Source organism: Ambystoma mexicanum, chromosome 5q (assembly GCF_040938575.1).
Source record: "Ambystoma mexicanum isolate Mex_15411 chromosome 5q, UKY_AmexF1_1, whole genome shotgun sequence".
Lineage (NCBI taxonomy): Eukaryota > Metazoa > Chordata > Amphibia > Caudata > Ambystomatidae > Ambystoma > Ambystoma mexicanum.
In genome coordinates this window covers 1,372,374,343-1,372,398,020 of record NC_090933.1, presented here as the reverse complement: position 1 = coordinate 1,372,398,020, position 23,678 = coordinate 1,372,374,343, and the positions used below count along the sequence as shown (strand labels likewise).

The following is a 23,678-nucleotide window of genomic DNA, read 5'->3' as shown; positions in this document are numbered from 1 at the left end:
CCCATGGTATATTACATCTAAGACTGTAGATCGGGAGTGTCAGGGAAGGCCCTACGTAGTGCAATCCATACCAATGCTCTAACTCCATTGACTGATGCCCCATCATGTGCATCATCTCCCAAGGTTACTCCCGGGTATCCAGCCCTAGCCCATACGTCTCAGGCTAGATCCCCTATTGCGGCAACAGTAAACTAGTACCTGCCGTTTGTTTTTCGAATTTGTATATGCACTTACTCGCTACTGCTGTAAGATGTGGGAGGGTCTTAATTAAATTATTCTTGTCCATTTGGGGGCCAAGGCACATACTGTGTCCTCCCTTCCCCTTTATGCCTGCATCTTTGCTCTACTTCCCATACCCTTCTTCACAACACCTTCTTTTCACCATTGCCATCCGGCCAGCTCTGTTCCTCAACCTGCCTTCTGCCCATATACCTTCTACTTGGGGTGGGGGGGTATTTTCGGTCGCCTCTTCACCCCTCCCTTCGTCTTCACTTGGGTCCTCTGTGAACGTGCCAGCATCCCCTCCCTCCACATTTTCTCCCAATACCGTATTCGTCTCTCCCAAACAGTAGTCTTATCTCCCAAACAGTATTCTTCTCTCCTAAGACAATCCACCCACCTGGGTTGTTTTCCTTCTCAACACCTACTCGTTTTATACCTTCAACATCCATCTTGAGCAATATTTCCCCTGACTTCCACTTCCCCGATCCCGTTCTTAGTGCACTTCTATCCCTTCATGTTTCTGGGGATGTATATAACATTTGCAGTTCTTTTAGCACACCAGTCGACCTATCCTGAAACTCCTTAGATCTGTTCTCCATCCATGCTGGTGTTTCAGGCGGGTGGGCATATGGAGGTGGGGGAGTGGTAGCCTGTAATGTTGCTGACACTGCAGGGGATCCTTCTGCAGCGGGAAGGGTCCCGATCACAGTGGGTACATAGCTTGGATTGGTGTACCCTTCTGCGGAATATGCTGTCAAGGGATATACTCCCTTGGTCACTACCTGTGCCCCACCTTCCCCTTCTCCCTTCCCACTCTTCTCACTTCTCTGTGACTCCGCTCTATTACCTTGATCCTCTGTATTTTCGAACATACGCCAAAGATCGAGAATATCTTTTCTCTTCTGTAGCTGCTTCCCCTTGCATTTCACTACTAAAATTGTGGACATATGTTCCAAAATGCTCTTTTTGTGCGAGCCTGGCCATGGGCAGGGCCTCCCCCCTCCTCCTGTCTCCATGATACACTGCTTACGATACTTTTCCACCCTGTCACGATACTAGTGACATCTATCCCTTACCGGCCCTGCAAAGCCCCTCTAATGCGATGCACACGCTGCCGCTTACTTATAACAAGAACAAAAGAATCAACCCCCACCCTTCTCTCTCACCCTTCCATACGCACACACGCCGCTCCAAGAGATTGGGCAGCACCACACCACACTGTGACTCACACAATTACTGCCCCTTCTAGGGCCTGCTTCTTCACCCACAAATACTACTACCACAAACTAAACCAATGCGCTAGGCTAACAACCGCTACTTGTTCTAGGCCTACTACTTATAAGACCACTATTTTGCTTTTCCATGAACCTCCTTTAAATCTTATTCTGCCTCATGGTTGTCAAGTACTCACCCAATTTCCCCTCTGACTGTACTCAATGGAACCTTCAGACCGAGTACTGAAAGACAGACCGAGGCCCGTCCTGGCCAGGGTCTCTTCCTCACTCGGTAGTGAGGGAGATCTTCCTTTAGATACATCCCTTTGCTGTTTTAATAAATAACAGTACAAAGGAATAAATAAAACGAAGGAGCGAGAGAACCAAACTGCCGGGACCCAGGCTGAAAAGAACGAAGGAACAGTGTTAATGAACAGGAAACATATACTGGTTGATTCTAGGATGGCTATGTTCCAGGGCCCTGTATTTCTCTGAAGGTTTATGTTCATACACGGATCAGATGTTAGGGACCTTGGTAGAATTGAAGAAAACGGAAGAGGAATCCTATTACTAAGGTGTTTTTAATTATTCTCAAAAATACCCCAAAAGACGGAAACTTGCCAGGTTAGGATATACGCAGTCCAAGGAAGTCCAATTGCCAAAACGAAAGGAAGGAGGGAATGTCAGTGAGGTGCTTCCCCGAACGGAACGAGGGCCGCACTAGAGTCGGAATGGTGCACGTACTTCTAGCGGCAAAGCGTCCTGATCGCGTGCACTGGAAGAAAAAGAAATCAAGAGGACTTCTTAGGAGAAACAGGATACTGAAGGTACACACAGGAGGTGTTTAAGCGGAATAGCAGCAGCGTCTCCGTACAAAGGTAGGATGGAACTGGGAGAGCAATCGGGAAGTGCTTGCAGATCGTTCTGAGGCAAGGTAACAGGAGTCTGTAATCCAGGCAGTCCAGAAGCAAGCCGGGTTCAGGTAACGTGCGGTCAAGTCAAAACAGAATCGGCAGGCAGAAGAGGAGTCACAGAACAGGAAAAGCTGCGGTCGGAATCTGGATCAATAAACAAGCAAAATGTAGTACTTGAGTTCAAACGGAAGCAAAGAGTTGCTGCAGGAGGCAGGCTTTATAGAAAGATGCTCGCAGCCAATAGGGAATCACGTGACTGCAACTCACTCAGCGTTACTCGGGATGCACCGCATGGGTATTATTTTGCAATGCATGTCTCCATGGAGACACCCAACGCCGAAAGAACTGTGAGGCCACATAATGATGAGGGTGGAATGCTGAAATGTCTTTATCCTCCGCTGACATGTACCATAAGTTGCCTCACTGCCCTTCTGAGACGTGACAGTGGTACCACCTTCCCTCCCCTTCTGAGGAGGGGATCCCTGCCTTACATTTGCCTTACCTTATAATGCCCTACCTATAATACCTTGCTGAACCAATCAACTAATAAAAATGTTCACCAGCAATAACCCTACCCTCATCCATGCTACACCATTGATTTCGCTCTCCACGTACTCGCACCTTTCACACTTTCCCATACATCCGTCCCTGTTATTACTTAGAGTCTCTCACATGTGCGTGCTCACCTGAACTCCTCCGTCATGGGGTTCCAACACCGGCTTGCACTCTCCTGAGAGCCGCGCCCTGCTTCAAAGAGCAGAGAGGACATTTCTTAAAATGGTTCCTACTAGACCACTCAGAAAGTGTGTTTTTTCGGGGCCAGTCACTGTAGGTGGGCGCGGCTTCTTCTGGAGAAGCGGCCTGGAAGCCTTGCAGGTACGGGGGGCGCTGGGATCACGTCGGGGTCCGCAATTGAAAGTAAGCCCTTGAACGCTCACACCAGAGAGAAAACAACCCGCTAGGGAAGAAAGGCCTGAGTCAATCTTGTAAGGATAACAAGTTTAATCTCATGCGCAGATGAGAGAAACAGCAAAGGACTCTGCTGCCAAGAACGTTATGCCAAAGAAAGGTGCAAGCAGAAACGTATAGAGCAAAACGTCATAAGTGACGCAATACATCTAGTAAACACCCACACGGCGGATTGGATGGAACCTATTGTTATATCTTGATGGTCATAAAGATTATGGGGGCCTCTGTCCCCAAGTACCACACAGGGAGATACAAAACTCAGATCTCAGATTTCTTCTTGTCAAGGCCTTGGATTACATTCTGCTTTGCTAGTTACCGGACTCTGGACTGCTTCTGGCTTCCTTCGGATTATCCCTCGGATGTGTCGTGCCCATCTGGTTTAAGACCTCAGGCCACAGGTATTGAATGCCGGAATGCCAGGAACACCGGAGACCCACCGACCGCTGTAAGGCAAGCAATGGGTAAGTACAGTGACAAGGAAAACAGGCGATGACCACAATGTAACTGTGTACTAAAGGGGCTTACCAAGGTGGAGGGAACCAAACCCTGAAATAGAAAGACAGGATGGGAGGTGTTCCAAGTTGTTACAGCGTGTGACTGGCAGCAGCAAGTGGTGTAGCACACTGGACGGCAATCCGGATGGACTTGCACTAGGATACCTGTGTGAGCTGGAATTTGCAAGTTCGGGTGTTGCAATAAGTGGGGTGATCTGTAGACAGTCCAATAAGGGTTCTGAGGTCTTAAACCAGATGGGCACGACACATCCGAGGGATAATCCGAAGGAAGCCAGAAGCAGTCCAGAGTCCGGTAACTAGCAAAGCAGAATGTAATCCAAGGCCTTGACAAGAAGAAATCTGAGAAAACAGTCCGTAAATCAGTACCGTGATCGAAGGAACAGGAACACCAAACAGTGCCGAATCAATTCAGCTGTGAAGCACTGAATAAGCTTTCCCTCGCAGCATTTGAAGGAATAGGAACCCATCAGGTGATCGCGTCACATGACGCGCGGTCCCATACGCTTCCGTGTCATGTGGTCGGCAGCATCAACAGCCGGCCGGGCTTTCCAGGTCATGTGATGTTGCAGCAGGTTGGGCCGGTGGTTGCGCCCAACAGTTGTGAGACGCCAAGGTAATTGCCACTGGCGGAATGGATGCGAGGAATTCGTGCGCCCATATCCAATAGGCTGTCTCCATGTGTGCTGCCTATGCTTACCATGTTGCTGCCGCCCTACATGAGTAAGTGGGGATCTATGAATGGGAGGTGAATTGGGTCGAGAATGCGAACGTGGAGGACCGGGACCAGAGAGGGCGGTGGTAGTAGACTGGTGGGGGCCCGCTTGTGGAGCATGTGGGACAGTTGGCATTACACCTATACAGGTGTTGCCTTTATCCATATTGGATGGCGGTTTATTGGTCCCAGCCCAGTCCGTCCATCTTCCATCACTTGGGCGCTAAGGGGCTGTGAGGTTGTGTCACAAGGTTGTTGAATAATCGCAGTTTCACTGAGAGAATATAGTCTTGTTCACAGGTTAACTTTTATTATCAACATACAACTTGTATAATAATCTTTTTTATGCTTTCTTTCAGATAACCCAATAAAAGGATACAGGTGGTTTCCGGTTTTCTTCTTGAGTGGATCAAGTTCTTTTGGCCAAACTCAATTTTATATCTCAGGTAAGTCTTTATCGGGGTTTGTATCTTCCTTTCTCAAACGTCTATAATATTTGTTAAGTTTCCTATGATAACTAGACTTTTCTCTTTCTTCTTTATCCCTTGTCTCCCTCTTTGTTTTCTTCACTCTCCTAATAGTCTATATTCAGTGTTTTCCAATATACCCCTCTGCGCTTTGCATTCAGTTACTAGCATAATGATATCTCCTCAGTAACTCGTAGCCTGATATTCTTTATCAAATACGTAGCGTAACGGCGCCCACTTTCCTCGTTAGAAATCGACTACATAAGGTTCTATCGGCAGTCTTTCAATTTCTCTTATAACGGGGTTCGGTCTTTCAATACAATTGCTTACCGCTAACCAGCTGCGTTACTTCGATGAATCTTCCGAGGGCTCCTCCGCTGACACTCCCCTGCTTCATTTCTTCGCATTGGGTCTATGCCCCTTCAGAATCTCGCCTTCGATCTCCTCGGTCATCCGGCGACAACTTTCGTTCGGTTTCACCTCCAGGTTATTTCGATGCGATCGTCACTGTCGCGTCCTCTTCATCATTCCCGACAGACGATCAGCTAATCGTCTGGGATCCCGCCAATGTTAAACAGACTTCTTTTCTTTATCGGTTCAACGAGTCCTCAGCTGCTCGGCTCGGTCTGATCTTCGCCGCCGCGAGCCCCGTGACAGTCACTCCCCTCACAGATCAGCTGTTCCCTTCGGACGCGGACTTTCCTTTCTTCGCTTTCTCTCGGCCTCCCGTGGTTCAAAGTCAATAGCGATTTCGAACTATCGCCTAAGTTATATATATATGTATTTCGTTAACTTCTGTTCATCTCTGTGCAACGGCACAACTCCCTTTCTTTATTCCTGCTCTCTCAATACGCCCAGCTCCAACCGTCCTCCTTCAAAAGCTCCTCCTCCGTCCCCTGGCAACCAAAAACAAAAACAAAGAAGGGACAATTGTTGCCATCAAAGTCATCCCCCTGAACTCTGCTCTGCTATTGACCCAGTGAGCTGTCAATTACTCCCTTTCTTTATATCTCAACATTTAACCCTTCATATGGACTTTCTGCCTAGTATCAACAGAGCCTGACCCAGCGGGTGTTTTGGTTATGAACTCTGTCCCATTTTATCACATACCCTCCCCTCTAGTCCCTTACGTTTGGTAAGGGGATTGTTTCGGGATAAAAAATCCGCCTGGGTCATTAATTTTCCTGGACGATGAACAGTCTTGAACGTAAAAGGTTGTAGTGATAAGAACCATCGTAGTACTCTGGGATTAGTATCTTTGTTGCGTGCCAACCATACCAGAGGTGCATGATCAGTCACCAGAGTAAACTCTCTTCCTAACAAATAATAGCGTAGTGCTTCTATGGCCCATTTCACTGCAAGACATTCCTTTTCAATGGTAGCATATTGTTGTTCATGTGGTAAGAGCTTCCTGCTTATGAAAAGTACGGGTTTCTCTGATTCATCTTGCCCCTGAAACAATACCGCTCCCAGCCCTGTTCCAGAGGCATCTGTGTGTAGGAAGAACGGAGCTGAGAAATCTGGGCATTTTAAAATGGCTTTTTCAGATAAAGCATTCTTCAGGTTATTAAATGCATTCATTGTTTCTGTTGTATACCAGTCCTTCTTCTTGCTAGATGAGTTTTTCAACAAATCTGTCAGTGGTGATGCTATTGTTGAAAAATGGGGTATGAACCTTCTATAGTACCCAATAAAACCCAGAAAGGCTCGCACTTGTCGGAGGTTTGTAGGAAATTGTAAGCTTTTTATGGCTTTCAGCTTGTCTTCTTGTGGTTTAATCATCCCCTGTCCTACAAAGTATCCCAAATATCTCGTATAGGAATTAGCCATGAACGTTTTCTTTGGGTTTATGTGTAGACCAGATTCTTGTAATAGCCCAAGTACCTTTTCCAAATGGGTTAAATGCTCGTCCCAAGTTTGACTGAAGACAATAATATCATCAAGGTATGCTCCTACATATTCTTCCTGTCCTCTAAGGATTGAATTCATGAGCCTTTGAAATGTTGCTGGTGCCCCATGCAACCCAAATGGTAAGACGGTAAATTGGAACAGACCTGATGGTGTGGAGAACGCAGTTTTTTCTTTATCCTCGGGGAGCAACGGTATTTGCCAATATCCTTTTGTTAAGTCTATAGTTGTTAAGAATTTAGCCTTTCCTAGCTTTTCTAGTAAATCTTCGATTCGTGGCATAGGGTAGGCGTCGAACTTGGAAATTTCATTCAACTTCCTAAAGTCCATGCAAAAACGAACCGATCCGTCAGGCTTCGGCACCATTACCACCGGGGAGGACCATTCACTATGAGAGGGTTCTATTACTCCCATCTCCAACATTTCCTTAATCTCCTTATTGATGGATTGGAGTTTTGTCTCTGGAATTCTATAGGGTCTAATTCTTACTACTTCTCCTGGCTGAGTTACAATACGATGACATACCATGTTCGTTCTCCCCGGTAAGGATGAAAAAATATTTGTATATCTCCTCACCAACCCGAGGAGTTCTTCCTTCTGTAACTCAGATAAATTTTTATTTATGTTTAACGCTTCCAATCCTAGATCTTCTTTTAACCTTGGAAAAGGTTCGAATGATGTTTCTTTAGTATTAATCACTGCCACCGTCGTTACAGGTTCTACCCATTTCTTTAGTAGATTCACATGATAGGTCTGTGTTGGGAACTTTCGGTAATTTTGTCTCACCTTGTAAGTTAGTGGACCTAGGACCTCTTCTATCTCATAGGGTCCCCTCCACGCTGCCAGCATCTTGTTCTCAGACGTCGGAAGTAAGACCAACACTTTATCTCCTTTGTTAAATGATCTTAATTGAGTGTTTCTATTGTAGTAGTATTCTTGTTTAGTTTGTGTTTGTAACAGATTTTCTTTTGCTATGTTCTGTAACTTTTCTACTCTTTCTTTAAGTTGGTATGCATATTCAGTAAGTGAGATTTCTTGACTCGGCTCCTCTTCCCAGTTTTCCCTCAAAACATCGAGTAGTGTTCTCACTGATCTTCCGAACAGAAGTTCAAAGGGTGAAAACCCTGTCGATGATTGGGGGGTATTCCTTAAGGTAAGGAGTATCCAGGGCAGCAACCTGTCCCAATTCTTTCCTCCTGGTTCTCCTGTTTTACGCAACATTTGTTTTATGGTCTGATTGTACCTCTCTACAAGGCCATCAGTTTGAGGATGATAGACAGCGGTTTTTAAATGCTTCATTTGTAGAATCGTACATACTTGTTCCATCACTGACGACATAAAGTTGGATCCTCTGTCGGTAACAAACTCCTTTGGTATTCCTACTCGACTAATAAAGGGAATCAAGGCATCACATATACTTTGTGTACTAGTAGACCTAAGAGGAAAGGCCTCTGGATACCTGTTAGCATAGTCAACAATCACTAAGATATATTTATGGCCTCTGGATGACGGTTCTAAGGGGCCAACAATATCTAACCCAATCCGATGGAAAGGTTCCAACACGACTGGCATCGGCTGTAAAGGTGCTTTCCTCACATTGGCTTTATTTTTCTTCTGGCATTCTGGACATGCTTGGCAGAAACGAGCCACCTGAGCATAAAGCCCCGGCCAATAAAACCTGGCAAGAATTTTCTGGGTGGTCTTCTCTGTTCCTAAATGACCTTCACCAATTTGTAGGTGGGCCACTTCTAACACCGTTTGATAATATTTCTTGGGTACTAGCAACTGTTTCAGAACTGTTCCAGTGGCATCCTTGCTAGTTCGGTAGTATAATCCTTTTTCATTCACAAAAGACGTCCCATTTCCCGATACCCCTGAGTTAACTGCAGCCCTAGCATTTCCTAATAATGGATCTAGTTCTTGTGCCATTCTGAAAGAATCTCCCGCTTCGTCAATTTTCCAGTCAATTGCAATGGGACATACATTCTTTTCTGCCCAAACTTTCTTTAACTTTCTTAAGTTTGACTTCCCTTTCCTTTCTTTCGTTAATGGCTCAGCAATAGTCTCATGGGCGAAAGGGGCACATTTGAACCAATTTTCTTCTATCGACTTTATGATCCGTGAAAAATTGGGAACATCGGACCCAATAAGTAGAGGCTCTGGTAATACTGGCATTAGGGCGGCCCTCACCTCCATCTGTTCCCCGGCTACTTTTAATCTAATCTCTTTGGTCGGGTAAGGTTTGACATCTCCATGGACACAACGTATGGGAATTAGTGTGTTCGAGTCCCCAGTATTCCCCACAAGTTCTGTACTTACAACTGTTTGCAGACTTCCGGTATCCACCATAGCTCTTGTAGGTTTCCCATCAACTTCTGCTTCGCATATATAAGAATATGAGGATTTAGGGAGTGTTATTCCTTCTTGATATTCTCCTTCTCTGGGGACCTCCATGTTTCCCACGTCCATAGGTTCAGCCTTAACTCTTTTGGGACACATTCTCGCTAGGTGTCCCCATTCACCACATTCAAAACATTGAATGACTTTCGGGACCATACTGGTGGGTCTGATGCCTACAGGGCTCTCACTCGTTGGTCTCCCTTTTGGAGCCTCCCACTCCGGCTTTCGTAACATCGAGTTCGGCCATCTTGACACATTAGTTGTTCTGAGAGAATGGTTATTCCAACTGGTTGTGGGAGTTGGTTTGTTGTTTGCTGTATATGTCAGGGATCTGCCTTGCCCAGCCTTTTGATAGGCTGAAGCGATGTTGACAGCTTCAACCAGACTGGGTCTGTGATGTTGTCGTACCCAGCGTTGCATTGGTAAAGGTAAGGCTTCTACAAACTGTTCCATAACAATTTTCTCTGACATCTCATGAGCGGTACTGGAGTTAGACTGCAACCATTTCTCCCCTAACTCTTTGACTCTATAAAATAGCTGCCTTGGTGTTTCTTCGGCTTGTAACTTGACTTCTCTAAATTTTATCCTATAACCCTCTTCATCATGACCCAAGCGCTCCAGTACTACTCGTTTCATATCCACATATGGGGTTTCCCCGGTTGGATTGGCTGCTTGGAAAGCACTCTGCATTTCGCCTGTCATGAGTGGCGCTATGTAGTGACACCAGCTATCGTTTGGCCATTGAGCGTTTCTAGCCACTCTCTCAAAATTTACAAAGAAGTGAGCTGGGTCCTCTCCTACTGCGTACTTTTGTAAAACTGATGCTGGAACCTGGGAATGTCTTCGTACGGTGGTCGCCTCCATTAACTGAGCTTGTTGTAGTTGGATGGCCTGTTGAAATGCTTGTCTATCTGCTTGGGCTTGTTGGTTCTGTAATTGTAGGGCCTGTTGAAGTAGTTGTTGTCCCTCACTTAACGTTTTAATGAGTTCCTCCATGGTGTTCGTCTTTAGATCCCACTTCTGACACCAATTTGTGAGGTTGTGTCACAAGGTTGTTGAATAATCGCAGTTTCACTGAGAGAATATAGTCTTGTTCACAGGTTAACTTTTATTATCAACATACAACTTGTATAATAATCTTTTTTATGCTTTCTTTCAGATAACCCAATAAAAGGATACAGGTGGTTTCCGGTTTTCTTCTTGAGTGGATCAAGTTCTTTTGGCCAAACTCAATTTTATATCTCAGGTAAGTCTTTATCGGGGTTTGTATCTTCCTTTCTCAAACGTCTATAATATTTGTTAAGTTTCCTATGATAACTAGACTTTTCTCTTTCTTCTTTATCCCTTGTCTCCCTCGGGGATGACTTTGATGGCAACAATTGTCCCTTCTTTGTTTTCTCTCGGCCTCCCGAGGTTCAAAGTCAATAGCGATTTCGAACTATCGCCTAAGTTATATATATATGTATTTCGTTAACTTCTGTTCATCTCTGTGCAACGGCACAACTCCCTTTCTTTATTCCTGCTCTCTCAATACGCCCAGCTCCAACCGTCCTCCTTCAAAAGCTCCTCCTCCGTCCCCTGGCAACCAAAAACAAAAACAAAGAAGGGACAATTGTTGCCATCAAAGTCATCCCCCTGAACTCTGCTCTGCTATTGACCCAGTGAGCTGTCAATTACTCCCTTTCTTTATATCTCAACATTTAACCCTTCATATGGACTTTCTGCCTAGTATCAACAGAGCCTGACCCAGCGGGTGTTTTGGTTATGAACTCTGTCCCATTTTATCACAGGGGCTCATCATCTCACATCGAATTTCGGACAACAAATTAATTATACTCCTACTATATAGCTTTTCACTCATACCGTGCACTTAGCAGGCTTCAAAACAGACACACAGGAGGTTCCAGGGCACTGTAACCTTCACCCGCACATTTCACTCATGCGCCATCTGGCTCCAAGGTCTCTGCCCTCGTTTTGAACTATAATGTATCCCAGCACCTCGCAATACAATCACACAATTGTTGTTGAAACTATGCTTCCTGTCCATCCTCTTTGAACATTTCAGGACTTGTTACTTAGGGGTTGATGATCAAAGAGCACCTGGTGTCATGGAATTCGGGGATCTTACGGTTTAGTCAGTTATATGGGCTTATAACTCATGGTCACTCAGCAATGGGCCGGGTCATGCTTTGGCCAAAGTGAGAACCTGCACACCATGCACCGGCCCCTGATCATGGCCTTGTAGGGCACATTCCTCGTGAGTGCAAGACACGTCTTTGCAACACTTCAAGAACAATGAACAAGCAGTGTGGTGGGAGGGGGTGCGTACTGTCTTCACGGGAGCTCGGGTATGACTGGAGACTTCTGTGGCCGTTGAATTTGGGCCTAGTGCATGTAATGCCGCCTTTACCACGCTTACCCTCTCTTCTACCTAGGAATACTAATATCTACGTAAAATAGCAATGCCGCCGGCACCTTGGGCCATACCATATGAATATACTATAACTGATGATGTTATCATGGGGTCCTGCTGGATGGGAAAGCGTCCCTCTCATTGACCCCCTCACAGCCCCATGTTCATTACAGTGCCTCAAATGCATCTCACCTTACTTTAAAGCGCCTGGGGGGGAGGCACCCCCTTCCCAACACAGCCCACAGAAAGCCCTGACATGCCCAGTACTATCGGTAACTCCAGACCTATAAGAGGAACCCCGGTGTAGGGGTGAAGATGTGGGGGGGATAAAACATTTTATTTTTTGGTTGATACAGGAGCAACCAAACCGTGCATCACGGAGGAGAGGTTTCCTATATCTGACCTAGTCATGGACACACAGGGATTCACTTGGGCTGTAATAGTTGTTCGTTCCACGCAAGAATTAACAATCACGATGGGGACAAGAGGGATAGGGACAAGAGTAAGGTCACCATTGTTGTAGTGAAGAGATTCACAAGTGAACCTATTGTGAAGAGACATAATGATAAGTTGAATATGATAATCACATTGCCGGAAAAGGGCATAGCCCCCCGAGATAAACAATGTAAAGGCAAAAGCAACATTACAGACATTTTGTGGCCACATTGCAATGCAAGGAATGCCACTACACGCATTTGTTTGTCAATGGGGTCCACATTTTGTTAGGATGGGTTCCCAAAATTAAGGATCAGCTATTGAGACGACCAGCAGAATTTTTGTTTAGGCCAGCCTCTTCCAAAGACATTGCCCCAGGCACGGTTATCATAGTACACTTAGAGGCAGCAGTGACAAAAAAGGGCATGGTGTTATTACATGAGACAGATGAAGACGGAACCAAGTGGAGGACTGTTATGCATTCCCCCACACAGCGTTTGACTGACTTGTATGACGAACAGCTGTTTCAGGATGACAATGACGTAGGTCAATGATTTTCAATATATGTATTGTGAGAAACCTGAGGGTGTTCTCAGTGGTAGACCCCGGGGATCCTTTGTTCAGGTGGCCAGTGGAGGGCCATCGCGCTTGGATCCCTTCCATGGGGCCAGACAAGCAAGGGAGGATCACATGAGCTTGGGACCCGCGGAAGGAATGCCCTTCGGCGAGGTACGGTAACCCCTTTTTTGCGATACACCCCTAACCTACAACCCCTCAGTCTTTATGGGAAATTGCCACCACAGTCCCATCCTAACCCAGTACTTTCCTTTTAAGAAAAGGTCGGAGAAAACACATTCATCCAAAATGATACACCTATTCTCCCCTTTCTGACAATAACCTGCCCTCCTCTTCAGTGAAACACTACAAATTACATAATCCCTGTTTTTCTGTTGACAAACTTTTTTATAATACGCCCAACCAAACGGCCACCCTCCACCTTATCTATAGGCCCCCAGGCCCGGCACCAACCTTTATCGGTGAAATATCCACTCTCCTCATTGACAAAACCAAAAATAACTCACAGACAATCATCCTAGGCGACCTCAACTTAGGCCTCGGCGACCCTAAAGATCCTGTGGCAACTGATCTGGAGAATGTTCTAACAGACCTTGGCTTCATCGTGTACATTCAAGAACCCACCCATATCAAAGGCAGAACTATTGACTGGCTAGCCGGCTCTAATTGTAATATCAAGGTTCTCGACAATACCCCTTGCTTATGGTCTGACCATCACATCATAACCTTTAATATCAAAGCTACCCCGCGAGTCCCGACACCGATAGCCCCAGCTCTTCCTACTAGAAGTAAAAAAGACATAACTAAGGAGAAACTTCTCCCTCTGTGACTCCCTTCCCTCAACGCGGCCACCTACACCTGCTCCGATCCCACCGCCCTAGCAGACACCTATAACCAAACCATGCTCACGGCCATTAATTCTATAGCACCAATCAAACTCAGGAAGGCCAAACCCCGAGCACATCTTAACTCTTGGTTTACCCCTCAGTTAAGAACACTCCGCAAAATCAAACGCTGCACGGAAAACCGCTGGAAAAGCTACCCCATCGATGAGCATAAAGATAGTTTCCTCCTGGCCTCACTCACTTACAAAGACGCTATCATCACCGCCAAAAAAGAATCCCTCAACAATCGTATTCTGCAAGCCGATTCAAATACAAAAGAACTCTTCAAAATACTAAAAGAGCTAGAAACTCCAGTCTCCCCCCCCCCAGACACGTGCACTAAAGATAGTAAATGGTGTTCTAATATTCAAGCAGCCTTACTAAATAAAATCTCCTCGCTACAATCCAAAATTAAAGACAAGCAGGATAGCTTGAAGCTCGATAACCGCTCACTCTCCCCTGCTAGGACACTCCCCTCAGACACTGCTAACACCATACCATTTGCCTTCTCACCGCTCACCATTACCGAGGTAGAAAACATCATCCTGAGAATGAAACCTTCTAACTGCCAAGGTGACCCTTGCCCCGCTCCCATTATTAAGGACTCTGCCCATGATCTGGCCCCCTTCATTACGGCCTTCATCAACTCCTCCTTTAAAACAGGTATTGTCCCAGACAGCTTAAAAGACGCCTGGGTGTTCCCCCTGCTCAAGAAACTCTCCCTCGACCCAAGCATACCTACTAACTTCCGCCCTATCACCACGGTTCCGTTTTTGCTCAAGATTCTGGACCGCGCAGCATACCTCCAGATCCAAAACTATCTGGAAGATAACAACCTGCTAGGTCTACGACAATCCAGCTTTCGACCCAGACATGGGACGGAAACTGCTTTAATAGACTTAAAAACCCAAATTGAGGTATTGAAGGATAAGGGCAAACTAGCAATGCTTCTACTCCTCGACCTTTCTGCCGCATTTGATCTAGTCAACCATCAGATCCTATGTAGACACCTCCATTCCGCTGCCAACTTCTCGCCCTCCGCTGCGGCCTGGATCAAATCCTTTTTAAGCAACAGATCCATGAGGGTCTTTGCACCCTCTGCAGCTCCGGACCCTTCCCCAATTTACTGTGGCGTACCTCAGGGGTCTTGCGTGTCACCTACGCTTTATAACATTTTCACGAAACCACTCTTTCATGTGCTCGACTATCTGGGTGTCTCCTACACTAACTACGCTGATGACACCCAGATACTTATCCCTATCACAGGTGTTTATCTGGCAGACACCAAGGCCCTTAACGACGTCTATCTGGTCATCCAAGCCTGGATGGCTCAACACCAGTTATGCCTAAATGACGATAAGACGGAGCTCCTTATCCTGGGCACCTCACAACACCTGAGCAAATTAGACCCGTCTTATCAGTCCTTCACCATAGATGGCAACATCATACGAGTTCTGAAAGATACCAAAACGCTTGGTTTTTACCTGGACGCCACCCTATCCTTATCCAGACAAATAAATGCAGTCAGATCTGCCTCTACATACACGTGCCAACTTATTGCAGCCTGCAGACCCTTTCTTACCACCCCCAACAGTGTCACTCTAGCTAGAACTCTCATTATGGCTAAAATAGATTACTGTAGCGCTCTGTATTTAGGCACTAGCCAAGAGAACATGAACAAACTCCAAACTACCCAGAACAACGCCATTCGTGCCGCTTTAAACATTCCCCGCAACCACCACATCTCCGACTCTAGAACTAACCTAAAGTGGCTTCCTGTCAAGCAAAGAATCTCACTAAAAACACTGGCCCTCCCACACAAATGCTTGGCTAACAAGGCCCCTATCTACCTCTGCACTCGACTGTCCCGCCACTCGACTGCCCGACCTCTAAGAACTGCCCAGACTCACTGCCTTTCGATCCCGAGGTTTAAACTTCAGAAATCAGGGGGCACTAGCTTCCCTGTCCTAGCCTCTAAGCTCTGGAATTCCCTCCCCGCCACAATTAGAGCTGAAGACTCCTTTAACACTTTCAAGGCCAAAACTAAATCTTGGCTCCTTGATCATTGCTAGACATAATCCATGCCCTCTCCTGCAGACTCCCGCTCTGTCCTCCATTTCGATGTCTGTACACCCCAGGGGTATTTTCCACTGCTTAGCCTCTGGCACTGTAATCACTGTAATATATGTAGCTTGTAACATTGTTAATATCATGTTTTTGTAACTATTGCCTGTATATATGCATTACTGTAACTTTGCACAAATATGCGCCCTGATGCCTACGGGCCCGATGGCTGCGCGGTATAAATAAAACAAATACAAATAATTATTCAGCCAACTTTCTCCCAAGATCTACAACTCACTACATTTCCCAGAATCCCCTTCATTCAATCTGTCCTCTAAATACTGTGAAGAAGCAGCAACAAGGAGGAATGAAGATTACCCTTGGGAATCCCTGGGCCATTGACTGTTAAGCAGAAACCTGTGCAGTTCCCTCTGGGACCACTGCAAAAGATTTAGGCTTACAGGTGTTTGGCAGTAAACCCACTTGGTAGCAGTCTGTACCACACAGGTTCACCTGGTAGTTGTGGCTGAGCAGTCAGACTTCCCTCAAGAAGAGTTAGGCAGTATGTGGAGTATACAAGATAGGGCAATTTACACAGTAGAACAAGCAGACACGGAACAGAGCTTGGGTGTAAAGATATATAATTATTTATTTTAAGGACACATCTATGAAAACACTCTGGCACTAATACGGCAAACAACTTCATTTACAATTACTATAAGTATATCAATCCCCTAACAATATTTCGACAAGTCCAGGTTCAACGGCACCACTTATTTGCACACAGAGGTGAATGCTTTAACCTAGATGGCACTCTAATATTCGTTAGAACGGGAGAGAAAAGGCAGGGTATGAAACCAACTCAGTACCAACACTCTTACGAAGCAAATGCAAGGCCCGCAAGGCAGGCTCTACTGTGGATTACAAAGTTCAGAGGCCGGGCCCACTCGGAGAGAGGCAAGGCGATATGTCCCAACAAGTATCACAGTGGAAACGCACATCGAGTCTTTGTAGCAAATTGTCACAGAGAGGTTGGACCAGTTTAGAACAAAAAGTTTAAGAAGCAATTACCCCTACTAGTACGTCCACAATAGGATGGTTTGTACTAGTTCTGTTAGTAAATTTAGGTCTAGTAAAGCCAATGGTGACTTTACATGCCCTGGGAGACAGTAGTCAGTCCCAGGGTATGGAGTCTATGGTGGGGATCCTCTAGGACGCCCCAGTGTTACGGCACGGAGGGTGCGGTGTAATACACATAGCAAAAACACATGAGACCCTATGGAGTAAAAGACCCCATAGCCCATAGAACACATTGACATTCACAGGAATCAACCACATTCATGTCCAAGAGTGGGAGAAAAGAGTCTCACTCTTGGTAGGATGGAAAAAAACAAACTCCAGAAATCCAGCAAAGCTGCTGGGGGACTCACTAGGTTAGGAAATTCAGCCTAAACAGAGAATTCTCCCTAACATTGACTCCTATGGACGACAGCCATTTTGTCACACTAACGAGGCCAAGCAGAGTCGGGCAGGCCCAACCCTAACCACATACCTGCAGCCTGTTAATATCACACAGGTGCTAAAAAGGGGCCTGCAAAGAGAGAGAAGGCATTTTCTCTTGGGAACAGATGAGGGAGGTTGCAAGGCTGAGTCCAGCAGAGGGTCCCTACCACAGACCCAATCACACCAAGACGCAGGAGGGAGCAGAGGAAGCCGTGGAGAGTGCCCAGAGGAGGAGGAAGGGCGAGGTGCTGGGCCAGTACCTGTGTGGGGTTACAGTCCAGCTAAGGGCCTTACCTCCCTAGGGCTAAAGAAGGCAGACTGCAGCCTGCTGGTTGTGTTTACTGCAAAGCGTGCTTTCCCTGGGCATGTAGGAGGAAGCCCAGGTGAAGGAGGGGCAGGTGGTGAGACCCTGACCTCTCACCAGAACTCCCCCCCACCCAGGAAGCTACCCTCCTTCACCACGCTAGTCGAGTAAGTCTCACAACGGGTAAAGAGAGGGACCCCCGGAAGCGAATGGGTGGCTGGAATGAGGGTGTGTAGCACAAGGGGTACTCAAGTGCGAGAAAGGGAATCCCTGAGTAGATATAAAGCAACTAAAGGTCCCAAGAGGCGTTGGGGCGAACGTGAAAACCAGTACAGGTCGTGCCCGGCTGAGGGAAGCGTACACAAGGAATGATGAGAGCGGAATAATGAGTGGTCAGGCTGGGGTTCCCGTGAAAGTCCTCACCCACTTGAAAGTCTGTGACCCAACAAATACTGGTAGGCCAAGCTGCTCGCGCCCGACAGAGGGAAGCCAAGGCATAAGAGCCACTGAGAAAGGTTTGTGTCCGACGGAGGGGAACCTTATGTGGTAATAGAACTGTGTGAAGCCTGACTGGGGGCTTAAGGGAAAGCCTGACTGCGGGACTTGAGGGAAAGCCTGACTGGTGGAGTTAAGGGAAAGCCTGACTGGGGGCTGAGACCCGGACTTGGGTAAGGGAAGAACGTGAGGGGTCTAGAATTACTTTCACTTTAAACTGTGTTAAAATGGCAATGTGAACTGGATGGAGGGATTCTACGAGAAAGCTAAGGGAAGCGAATCCTGCATTGTGAGAAAAGTGAACACTGTTATTTTGGCAAATGTGAACCCGGCTGAGGGATGCCTACAAATTAGGGTGAAGAGTAATACACCTGTGAACATTGTGACGACAAAGGTGACCCCGACAGGGATGTCCACAGCGAGTTGTTGGTCTGAGCCCGACTTAAAACGGCTAACGTTGAGAGAAGGTTCGGAGCCCGGCTGAAGAGGATCCAAGGGTGAAGAGTAATCGGCAGATGTGAAGATTAGTAGAAGGACATTTTGTTTATGGTACATAAGGCCCTCTAAAGAAAGATACTTTGAATGAAAGAGACTTGGGCACAGAAGGCCCTGATATTCTAAGGCCCACTTCTAAGGCCCACTTCTAAGGCCCCTGTCTGCACCCTGTCCGCTTCTGGGACGCTAATTGGAGTCCTCCCTGCACCTTAACCACAATGACGCTGCCACCTCATTCCTCTAAGAAATCCGGACAGCCTTGACTTTGCCTCCTCCAGAACTATGGGTTAGTTCCCTCCTCATGGACTCACTCCTACCGCCTTTGACTATCACTGTTCTTTCTGCTTGTTACTCACATGTTGACATCCCGATGCGCAATGCTTCCTAAAACCCTTTGCTAACATCTGATTCCAAGATTGAAAAGTCAAATCTTGCTGTTTTTGCTTTGTGCTAAAAAGTCAACTCTTGCTGTTTATGCTTTGTGCTAAAAAGTCAAATCTTGCTGTTTTTGCTTTGTGCTAAAAAGTCGAATCTTGCTGTTTTTGATTTGTGCTAAAAAGTCAAATCTTGCTGCCCATTGCAAAATTCTCTATATTTTGCTTGTATACTGTTTCTTCTCTGTAACTTGCCAGCCCAGTGACCTAACGACTCTCTTTTGTCCCACACCTACCCGCCTTAGCCCCCCCCCCAGTATCTCCATCCTCTCTGCGCTTCCACCCCAATGGCACTTTCTGTTTCTCCTATCTTTTCCAACTGCTTCTCCATTGACTATCCTTCCCTTCTCACTAAGTCTGGTAGGAAGAAGTTCAAAAAGGATATCTTGGCCTCTAACCCTGGTCTTCCTATCGCCGACACCTACTCCAATGCTTCCGCCAGACAGACCCTCACCGACATACTCTTTGTCATTCCTTCGCCAGTTCTATGGATTCCTCATATGGTCTCGGTGCTCTACCCTATCTCCTCTCCCATTAATGGTGGCACTCTCTGGGAAGTTCTCATGGCTTCCTTCGACTCCTCTAAAGTCATCATTAATGTCTACCTAAATGGCACTGTCATGGTCCAAGGCCCACAGGCCAATCTCCTCCTCTTTTATAGGCGCTTCCCTCGCCTCATCAATTATCTCTCATCTCCTGCTGTCCCCTCCTCTCCCCCCTTGGCTACCTTGCCCTCTCTCTCCTCCTCCTCCTCTGCCCCTCCTAGGGCTCTTTCTCCTCTGCAGGGCATACCTCTGATCTGTACCCCTTCCTGGAAGGTCTTTAAGGCTGGCAACCTTCTTCATATTGACACTCTCAACTCTCGCTCAGCTGTCAAACACTCCTCTGACATCTGCCACCTCCTTAAAGAACTAGACCTTGATGTCCTTGGTCTTGCTGAGACATGGTTCATGGCCAGCTCTGTCACAAGCTTTGACACTCTCCTCCCTGATGGCTACAAGATCCTCTCTGCACCCAGATCCTCACGGTCTGGTGAGGGGTTAGCCCTGATCTTTCCTGAGTGGATTCCTGCCTCTATCATTCCCACACAGACCTACTCCTCTTTTGAATGCCTTGTCTGTAGGCTTTCTCTCTCGCCTACTCATTCTCTTACTGTGGTTACCATCTACCAGCCTCCTGGTCAAATCACCTCATTTCTCTCTGAGTGGGCAGACCTCTCCTCCTCCCTCCTGGCCTCTACCACTCAACTCCTCCTCCTCGGTGACCTCAATATACATTTAAACTCTCCTTGCTCCTCCTCTATACTCTTCCGTGACCTCTGCGACTCCCTCTCCCTGTCCATCCTCCCCTCTGGCCCGACTCACTCTGCAGGGCACACACTCAATGTCTTTATCTCCTATGACCTCCCCTCTCCATTCCTCTGACCACTCGTCTTTCCTGGAGCGATCACTCCCTCCTCTCATCTCTCTCTCTCTTCCCCCCAAGCCAAGCCTACCCCAACACTGCCACCTACCTTCTCAGACATCCGGCCCATGCAGCGTGTGTCAGTTGAGGCTTTTGTTGCCACTTTCTCTCCCCCCCTCCACCTTTGGCTGTCTCACATCCTGACACAGCCCTGTCTCTGCTCTACTCTTCAATTTCTGATACACTTGATGTTCTTGCCCCTGTCATGAGAATCCGTTTGAAGTCCAAAGCCAAGTGCAATTCCTGGTATGACTCTGACCGAGCGACACTTAAACGTAAGTGTAGGGCGGCTGAGAGGAAATGGAGGACTTCCTGTTCATCCTCCGACAAACTGGCCTGTCGCCTGCTACAAAGGCAATAGCGACTCTCCGTCCTCACCAAGAAGAGAGTCCACATTCAAGCTCGTGTCTCTGCGGCATCTAACAACTCGGCCGAACTCTTTAAAATCTGCAAGGAGCTGGCCAACCCTGCTGCAGTCCCTACCCCGCCTGTTGCCTCCCAGGCTCTTTGCAATGCCCTTGCCTTTCACTTCATTTCAAAAACCCAGGACATCCTGTCTACCCGCTTCACTCACACCACTCCTATCCCCTCCCCATCTGTGCTTGCTGACCCTCCTTTAGCCACCCCCCACCATCCTTCTCGTCCTTTCTTCTTTTCTCCCCGGACGAGGTCGCTAGACAAGTCCGATCTATGAAAGCCTCGTCAAAACAGGTCCATCCCTGTTCCTCTAAAACCATCAAGGACCACATTGACACCCTCGCTCCGGCCCTTGCTGATTTTTGCCTTGGGATCCTTCCCCTCCCCTCTCCTCTAAAGCACTCCTTTGTGCATCCTCTTCTCAAGAAACCCACAGCTGATCCTTCTTGTTCAGCTAACTATCGCCCAATTTCCATTACTCCCTTTCTTGGCAAACTCCTGGAAAAGTTGGCCATCTCTCAGCTTAACCTTCATTCTAATTCTGTTGGCTGTCTCCATGACCACCAGTCTGGCTTCAGAGCTTCCAGAAGCGCGGAAACTGCTCTCCTGAACATCCGTGAAGATCTGCTCTCCAACCTTGACTCTAACATTCCCTCGGTCCTCATCCTCCTCGATCTCTCTTCTGCCTTCGACACAGTCAACCATACTATCCTGCTCAACCGTCTCCGTGAAAACCTGGGTATCACTGATCAGGCTCTGGCCTGGCTGACTTCTTTCCTCGCAGATCGACCCCCCGAGGTCCAACTTGGGTCCTTCCTTTCATCTATCTTCCTCGCTAACTGTGGTGTTCCCCAGGGGTCTAACCTCTCACCCTGGCTTTTCAACCGATACCTGGCAACTCTCGCCCACTGCATTGCCACTTTCTGCTCAAATTTCCAGTGCTACGCTGACGACACTCAACTCATTTTCATGCTGCCCTCTGCCACCTCCTCTCCCTCGCTCATCTCTGATTGCCTAACTGCCATTCAAGATTGGTGTGCCGCCAATGATCTTTGTCTGAATGCCAGCAAGACGGAGATCCTCCTCATCGGCACACCTTCACCATCCTTTCCCCTCACTCTCTGGCCCTCCTCCTACCCCTACCTGCGAGGCTAAGAACCTCGGGGTCATCTTTGACTCCACCCTTTCCTTCTCCGCCCACATCTCCGAGGTCTCTAAAAAGTCAGATTTCTGACTGCACCTCCTCAGAGGTACTCTGCCTTTCCTCTCCTTCCCCCAGAAGCTCCTGGTATCCCAAGCTCTGGTTCTCTCTAGCTTGGACTATTGTAACAGCCTCTTTCTAAATCTACCTGCCTCTACTCTCCACCCTCTGCAACTAATCCAGAACAGGACTGCGAGCTTGTCCTTGGCCTCAAGCCCTGGGATTGTATCTCCCCAACTCTGAAATCTCTCCATTGGCTCCCAGTGGATGCAAGGATTCAATTCAAAACCCTCTGCATTGTCCACAAGGCTTTCTGGGGCCTGGGTCCAAAATATCTCCAGCTATTCCTTCGCAAATACCTCCTCTCTCGAGCTCTTCGCTCCTCTACCTCCAACTCCCTCAGGGTCAGTCCTTTTTCAAAGAAACGAGCTGGGGGTAGATCTCTGTCTTCGGCTGGGGCCTCCCTCTGGAACAGCCTCCCAGCCACTCTAAAACTTGAGGAGAACCATCTTTGGTTCCGGAAGCACCTCAAGACCTTCCTCTTTTCTTCTGCTTTCGCTCCCCCTCTCCCCTGCTGATCTGTTCTCTCTTGGCACCGTGCACCTGGCCACCCTCTGTCCTCTGGGCCCAGGTACCTGCTCACCCTGCCACCCTCTCCGCACTGCCTCCAGGCCACCCTTTGCACTGGGGTCTGTATCTGTACCCATAAAGCCCCCTCTTTTTCTTCCTGCACTTATCAGACCTACCCTGTCTGCTGCCTTAAACCTAGCACTTGCAAATTGCTGGCTGCACTAAAACTGTTTGTTGCCTTTATTATTTATTTATTGTTATTTATGTTTCTGCTCTGCTTCGCACTTTCCACTTCTCCCCCCTTCCATGCACTTTTCCCCTCCCCCTCTCCCATGCACTTGCGCGTTCTCAATGTCACTGGGCCTAGTAAGATCTCTGTTTTTGTTCTCCCATGTTCCCCTCCCTTGCCTTGCCGCGCTCTGAAACACTTGTGTACGAGCACGATAGAAATAAAATATCAATATCAATATCAATATTGAGAAAAGGAATTGTAACCTCATGCTGGAGAAGCCCAGGAGTGTGCCGGGTTCAAGAGTCCCGCCTGGTCCCTGAAACGCTTACCTTATCTCTGCAGGAGCGTAGATGACCCGGGTTCTATGGGTGCTGCTGCTACTATGCTGGACAGGTATACCCCTGCAGTAGCAAGAGAAATGGAACAAGGACTGTTTCTACTGTGGGTCAAACCTGTTACCTCTCCCCGCTCTACTATGCTTCTTAACTATATTCGGATTAACCCTTCCATTTCTCACCTGTAGGTTTTAGTTAGGAAGCTCTCCATCCTGCTGTCATGCAGGGGCGCTTTGGTTGTTGAGGCGATTTTGCAAGGCACGTGGACTTCCTTACTGAAGAATTTGGAGAAGCCTCGAGTTGGTAAGTATCTTTTGATTTAAGTGCCTTGTAGTGGTCTATATTGTAGTCTCTGGTCTTGAGTTGTCTCTTTAGTGTTTAATTCTGTTCTTCACATTCTCTCTCTCATAGGTTAATACGGGCGTTTTGGAACACCCGCGACGTCTGGGTCATTGAGGTAAGTCTGAGCGTGTAATTAGGGAAGCGCGCGGTGTAGCAAGAAAACTACGTGGCCTTTGAGGCTTGCTTTTACTAT

The 23,678-nt window shown here is 47.3% G+C and overlaps 1 protein-coding gene across 5 annotated transcripts in view; it reads left to right on the top strand.

Annotated features, from left to right (window-relative positions):
• The window catches only part of LOC138498171 (zinc finger protein 605-like), a 195,866-nt gene that overhangs the window by 53,944 nt on the left and 118,244 nt on the right, over window positions 1-23,678 (top strand). For all 5 annotated transcript variants that reach the window (XM_069622055.1, XM_069622051.1, XM_069622053.1 and 2 more), the window contains 2 exons: window positions 4,906-4,992; window positions 10,481-10,567. The gene's annotated coding sequence lies outside the window, so the exon portion shown is untranslated. The remainder of the gene's footprint in view (window positions 1-4,905; window positions 4,993-10,480; window positions 10,568-23,678) is intronic.